Below are 7259 nucleotides of genomic sequence, written 5' to 3'. Positions count from 1 at the left end.
GTGGTCTGAGTTTTGTTTGACAATAATTTTAATGTTCTCAAAATTTGAAATGTCAAGTATTAGAAATGAAGCCTTTGAATATAGTTGTTTCCCTTGCAATATGTTAACTCTGTGTAGCTGTATATAACTATTAATAAATTTCCCTCATCTCTTTTATAGGCCTGATAAAACTCTTCTCTGACGTTTGCTAGCTTTTAAATATATTTATTTGACAGAGCAAAAGAACCCTCTTCTGGTTGATTGTGACCTTGAATACAAAATAAAAGTTAGTAGTGATTAGTAGTTTACAGTGACCTTTTTTTTCATTTTATTAACAAAGTCAATTTTTAAAACATTGTGGTAAAATATATATCACATACTATTTGCCATTATACCAGTTTTTAAGTGTAAATTCAATGGCATTAATTATATTCACAATGCTGCACCACCTTCACCACTATTTCCAAAAGTTTTTCATCACCCCGGACAGAAACTCGGAACCATTGAGCAATAACTCCCCATTCCTCCCAGCCCCTGGTAACCTCTAATCTACTTTTTGTCTCTATGAATTTGTGTATTCTTGATATTTCAAAGAAGTAGAATCCTACAATATTTGCCCTTTTGTGTCTGGCTTATTTTACTTATAATGTTTTCAAGGTTCATCCGTGTTGTAGCATATATCAAGACTTTGTTTCTTTTCATGGCTGAATTATGTTTTATTATGTGTGTGTGTTTGTACATGTGCACTTCCCCCCCCACACATTTTGTTTATCCGTGTATCTGTTGATGGAAACTTGGTTTTTTCCCACCTTTTGGCAATTGTGAATAATGCTGCAGTGAACATTGGTATACAAGGATCTGAGTACCCATTTTCAGTTCTTTTGAGTATATCAAGGAGTAGTATTCCTGAATCATGTGGTATTCTGTGTTTAATTTGTTGAGGAACCACCAGACTCTTCCACAGTACCAAAATGTTCTCTGAAGCGTCTGTACCATTTTACGTTCCACTAGCAATATACAAGCATTCCAGTTTCTCCACATTTTTGCCAACACCTTTCATTTTTAGTTTTAAAAAGTCATTATAAGCCCAGTGCGATGGTCTGTGTCTGTAGTCCCAGCTACCAGGGAGGCTGAGGTGGGAGGATCACTTGAGCCTAGGTGTTTAAGGTCAGTGAGAGCAATATAGTGAGACTCCATCTCTAAAAATAAAATAATAAAAATTATAACCATCCTAGTAAGTATGAAGTGGTGTCTCATTGTGGTTTTGATTTGCGTTTCCCTAATGATGAGTGATAATGTCATTAGGAAAATGCAAATCAAAACCACATGTTTTCACATAATTATTTGTATATCTTCCTTTGAATATATTGAAAGTTTGTTGAATCCTTTGCCCAGTTTTTAATTGGGTTGCCTTTTTGTTGTTGAGTTTTAGTTCTTTATATATTCTGGATGTTACAGCTTTATCAGATACAGATGCTTCTTGACTTAGAATGGGGTTTGTCCTGATAAACCCATTGTAAGTTAAAATTTTTGTAAGTTGAAAAATCCATTTAATACCCTGATGAACTCACCATAAACTTGAACTATCATAAACTATTACTATTTTTTGAGACGGAGTCTCTGTCTTCCAGGCTGGAGTGCAGTGGCACCATCTTAGTTCACTGCAACCTCTGCCTCCTTGGGTTCAAGCGATTCTTATGCCTCAGCCTCCCAAGTAGCTGGGATTACAGGCGCCCGCCACCATACCCATCTAATTTTTATATTTTTAGTAGAGATGGGGTTTCACCATGTTGGCCAGATTGGTCTCAAACTCCTGACCTCAGGTGATCCGCCCACCTCGGCCTCCCAAAGTGCCAGGATTACAGGCGTGAGCCACCGCACCCGGTCACAATCATAAATTATAAATCCATGTGTTTCTCAGTTTACTATGGGGTTAGGTTACCATGGGATTATGTGTTAGTAAATCCATCTTAATTAAGTCCATCATAAGTTGGGGACTGTCTGTATTATGATTTGCAAATAAGTTGATCCTCATTATGGATTCTGTATATGCAAATTTGCCTACACATTAAAATGTATTTGTAACCCCCAAATCAGTATTCATAGTACTTCCTTGGTCATTCCTGCATATGTACAGAATGACAAAAAAAATGTTCCCAGCAAAGGTCAACCAAAGAGATGCTTTGCCTTGTTTCAGGTCTCATACTGTACAGAAGTGTGTGTGTATGTGTGTGTGTGTGTGTGTCCATAGGAATGAAAAAGCATCCTTTTGTAGTCTATTTAGTGCTGTGTTTTCCATATTGTTCTGCTTTCTGCCGTTTAAAATGGTCCCAAGTGTAGTGCTGAAGTGTTGTCATTGTTTCTAAATATTAGAAGGCTGTCATGTGCCCTATGGAGAAAATATGTGTTAGATAAGCTTCATTCAGGCATGAGTTACAGTGCTATTGGTCACGAGTTCAGTGTTAATCAATCAACAGTATTAAATAAGATGTCTTTAAACAGAAAAATACAAAACATGGTGATGTTTTGATTGATAAAAATATTGTGACCAGAGGCTCCCAGGACCCTAACCCTAGGAGCATGTGTTCAGGATTTGCTAATTCAATGTGACTTTATAGAATGTAATAACTGAATAATGAGAATTAGCTGTATTTTTCCCATTCTGTAGGCTGTATTTTCATTTTCTTGATAATGTCCTTTGATGCACAAAAAGTTTTAAGTTTTCCGAAGCCCAGTTTATCTGTTTTTGTTGTTGTTGCTTGTGCTTTTGCTGTCGTAGCTAAGAATCTATTACCAGGCTGGGTGCAGTGGCTCACACCTGTAATCCCAATGCTTTGGGAGGCCAAGGCAGGTGGATCACCTGAGGTCAAGAGTTCAAAACCAGCCTGGCCAACATGGCAAAACCCTGTCTTTACAAATATAAAAAAATTAGCTGGGTGTGGTGGCACACTCCTGTAATCCCAGCTACTCAGTAGGCTGAGGCAGGAGAATCACTTGAACCCAGGAGGTGGAGGTTGCAGTGAGCTGAGATCGCAGCACTGCACTCCAGCCTGGGTGATAAACCGAGACTCTGTCTCAAAAAAAAAATCTGTTACCAAATTCAAGGTCATGAATAATTTTCTTCTAAGGGTTTTATGATTTTAGCTCTTATATTTAGGTTGTTAATCCATTTTGAGTTAATTTCTTAATATGGTGTGAGGCAGGGGTCCAACTTCATGCTTTTGCATGTGGTAATCCAGCTGTCCCAGCATCATCTGTTGAAGCAATTATTCTTTCCCCCATTGAACGGACTTGGGACCCTTGTCAAAAACCAATTGGCTATAAATGTGTGAAGGTTTATTTCTGGACTCTTAGTTCTGTTCCATTGGTCGATATTTCTGTCCTTATGCCAGTACCACACTGTTTTAATTACTGTAGCTCTGTGGTAAGCTCAGGCTGGAGAGGCCGTGTTTGGGATGTATACAAACAAGGCAGAGAAAGCCATTCTGCCTAGACACATAGAATAAATGAGAGTACCTAAGGTGCTAGAATTTGGAGCAGGCAGAACCAGCCAGTGACTGACATAGTTCTCCAAGTCTTCATGAAGCTCTGCCATTTTGTTTTTGGGGGATATTTAACAACATGTCAAATAAAGTTAACTTTGAACTGATCTACTCACTACCTGGGATTTTAGACAAGTTACCTCTCAGATCCTATTAATATTTCCTCATCTGTAAAAATGGGAATAATAGCATCTAAACTCAGAGAGATTATGAGAATAAATAAAAATAATAGGGTGCCCATAGCATGACCTCATTATAGATGCTCAATAAATGTTGGTTCTTTCCCTCCCCTACTTGCAGATAGGACATGAACATCTGACTTAGAACTGAGAAGTGCTCCTCTGTTCCTTTTGCCATTTCCTGGTTCTCTCTCTCTCTCTCTTTTTTGTTTCTTGAGATGTAGTTTCGCTCTTGTTGCCTGGGCTGGAGTGCAATGGTGCAATCTCAGCTCACCACAACCTCTGCCTCCCGGGTTCAAGCGATTCTCCTGCCTAAGCCTCCCGAGAAGCTGGGATTACAGGCATGCGCCACCATGCCTGGCTAATTTTGTATTTTTAGTAGAGACGGGGTTTCTCCATGTTGGTCACACTGGTCTTGAACTCCCTATCTCAGGCGATCCGCCCACCTCAGCCTCCCAAAGTGCTGGGATTACAGGTGTGAGCCACCTTGCCCGGCTTCTTTCTTTCATTTACCCATTCACCCATCCATTCAACAGGATTTGGATCTCCATAAATAAAAAAAAAAAAAACACATTTATTGCGGTGGTCTGGGCCAATCCCTGACTGGGGGCTGAGTTGACAAGAGTGAAAAAGACACCACCTCTAACCTCCAACAGTCCACAGAGTGCTAAATGCCACCGTGGATAGATAGAAGCATGGAAGAATTACAGGAAAGAAGGAGGGCTGCCTGGAGGAGGTGCTGGTTACCTTGTGATGGGGAACTCAGTCACCTCAATCAAAAATCAGATTTTTATAGGTAAAATTCTACAGAAACAGGTTTTAATCACAACCACACAATTTTAGATACTTGCAGAATTCGTTTCCTAACACTGCCTAACACTTGGCATTTCCTTAGTGTATAAGGTGGATTTAACAGTTACAGAGCATATAATACCCTTCTGTTTTATTGGTTTACTTTTTAAAAATGACATTACCCTAGCACCTCTCTATCAAATGAGGCAGTGGTGTGTAACTTGGGGTCCCAGACCCCTGGTCCTCAGTAGTGATAGGAGTCTTTGAAGTGTTTTCATTATTGCCAGAGGTCCGATGCTAATCATATTTTACCTTTCTTCGGGCTTCCCAGGGCCCTAACAGCTGGTGCTTTGCTTTCAAGTGGAATTCTAATGTACAATGAGGCAATGCTGGTAGACTCAGGCTGGGTAGAAGTTTGGATTGGCTGTTATATAGGATATGGATTCTATTTTTTAAAGGAAAAATAAAACAATTATTAGCTAATAAATGCAGTTTTATTTTATATAGAAATCCTCCACAACTTTCAGGGAGAAACTGAAAGGGTCATTAGTGGTAAAAAGGCTGGAAACACCCGAGCCCAGGAATCCTGAGTCTAAAGGGCAAAGAACTACCTTTTATCCATAAGCACCCTAACACTTCCTGACCGTTTCAGCAGAAAAATGTTTTGTTTTGTTTTTTCTTTTTTTTTTTTTTTGAGACGGAGTTTCACTCTTGTTGTCCAGGCTGGAGTGCAATGGTGTGATCTCGGCTCACCGCAACCTCTGCCCCCCAAGTTCACGGGATTCTCCTGTCTCAGCCTCCCAAGTAGCTGAGATTACAGGCATACACCACCACACCCTGCTAATTTTGTATTTTTAATAGAGATGGGGTTTCTCCATGTTGGCCAGGCTGGTCTCGAACTCCCGACCTCAGGTGATCCACCGGCCTCAGCCTCCCGAAGTGCTGGGATTACAGGCGTGAGCCACCACTCCTGGCCAGGAAAATGTTTTTAAGTGGATCTTGATGAATTAATTCATCAGTAACTAATGCCTGGAGGCTGTTCAGGTGGAGCCTCCCATCCCAGGCTGCTGGATAATTGAGCTGGTTCTAGATTTTGGCAATAATTAGCAGAGAGATGGATTCTGAAACCTAGGGGAGTGGATTAAGTGAGTTTGTGGAGGAAAAAGTTGGGTTGAAGAAAGAACGCTGAACCTGGTCAACATGAAAGTACCCCTGTCTACTGAAAATACAAAAAAGTAGCAGTGTGTGGTGGCCCGCGGGAGGCTGAGGTGGGAGGATGGCTTGAGCCCAGGAGGTTGAGGATGCAGTGAGCCGAAATCGCGCCTCTGCACTCCAGCCTGGGCGACAGAGCGAGACCGTCTCAGAAATAAATAAACAAATAAAAATTTAAAAAAGAACCCTGGAAGACAGATAAATGGTGGAAGAGAAACTGGTGAGAGTGAAGAGGAATAGGAAAAACATCGGGGAAAACCTTTATGTTTATTTCCTACTGTGTAATATGGCACAATATTGTGCTGTACAATATTGGCCAGCATTTTGTCAACAATCTTTACTTTCTAGAGTCAAAAAATATCTTAAAAGTATAAGAATTGTAGTAAATGTTAGTCTTAGAATTTTGAGATTTGGTGTTCTCCAGGTCGAATGAAGGCTCCCTGATCTAGCCTCCCATGGTATATTTCTGTGTCTTTTCTTTCATAAATGCGTGAATGACTCCAGTCTTTGTTATTGGTGGTAGCGGCTCTTGTCCGGAAGCACGGAGAGTACGCATTCATTTCTGTATTTCCCAAGTTTCAGCCACATAATGACTGAAACTTGACAAGTTACTTAACCTCTCCAAACTCCCATATCTTCAAAATAGGATTTGCAAAATGGGAATCACTGTGGCTTTCGTAAGGTGGTTGTTAGCCGAAAAGAGAAAATGTGCTTAACACAGTGACAGGAATGCAAAGTGGTTAAAAATTGGTACTTGCACCGGGCTCAGTGGCTCACGCCTATAATCCCAGCACTTTGGGAGAACGAGGTGGGCGGATCGCTTGAGATCAGGTTCGAGACCAGCATGGGCAACGTAGTGAAACCCAGTCTCCACAAAAAATACAAAAGTTAGCCGGTCATGGTAGGGCACCCCTGTAGCCCCAGCTACTTGGGGGACTGAGGCAGGATGATCGGTTGAGTCTGGGAGTTCGAGGCTGCAGTGAGCCATGATCTCGCCACTGTACTCCAACCTGGGCGACAGAGCGAGACTCTGTCTCAAAATTATTTTATTTTATTTATTTTATTTTATTTTTTATTTTGAGACGGAGTTTCACTCTTGTTGCCTAGGCTGGAGTGCAATGATGCGATCTTGGCTCACCGCAACCTCCGCCTCCAGGGTTCAAGCGATTCTCCTGCCTCAGCCTCCCGAGTAGCTGGGATTACAGGCACGCGCCACCACGCCGGGCTAATTTTTGTATTTTCAGTAGAGACCGGGTTATTCCGTGTTGGTCAGGCTGGTCTCGAACTCCCGACCTCAGGTGATCCGCCCGCCTTGGCCTCCCAAAGTGTTGGGATTACAGGCTTGAGCCACCGCGCCCGGCCTCTTATTTTAATTTTTAAAAAGGTACCTGCGAGTTTTAAACAGCTACTCTGGGGCCAGCGTGTTTTTTGATGCGTGCCAGTAAGGATCATTCTGTCCATCTCCTGACACAGAGAAGTCAAAACCTCCGTCCTGGGGTTCGGTCAGTTAGTGGGTCAGATAATCATCTCAGCTCAACCACTACTCCCAACCAGC

This window comes from Pongo pygmaeus, chromosome 7, assembly GCF_028885625.2.
Source record: "Pongo pygmaeus isolate AG05252 chromosome 7, NHGRI_mPonPyg2-v2.0_pri, whole genome shotgun sequence".
In the NCBI taxonomy this organism is placed as follows: Eukaryota; Metazoa; Chordata; class Mammalia; order Primates; family Hominidae; genus Pongo; species Pongo pygmaeus.
The sequence above is the reverse complement of the archived record's forward strand: the minus strand, read 5'-3'. Positions refer to the sequence as shown.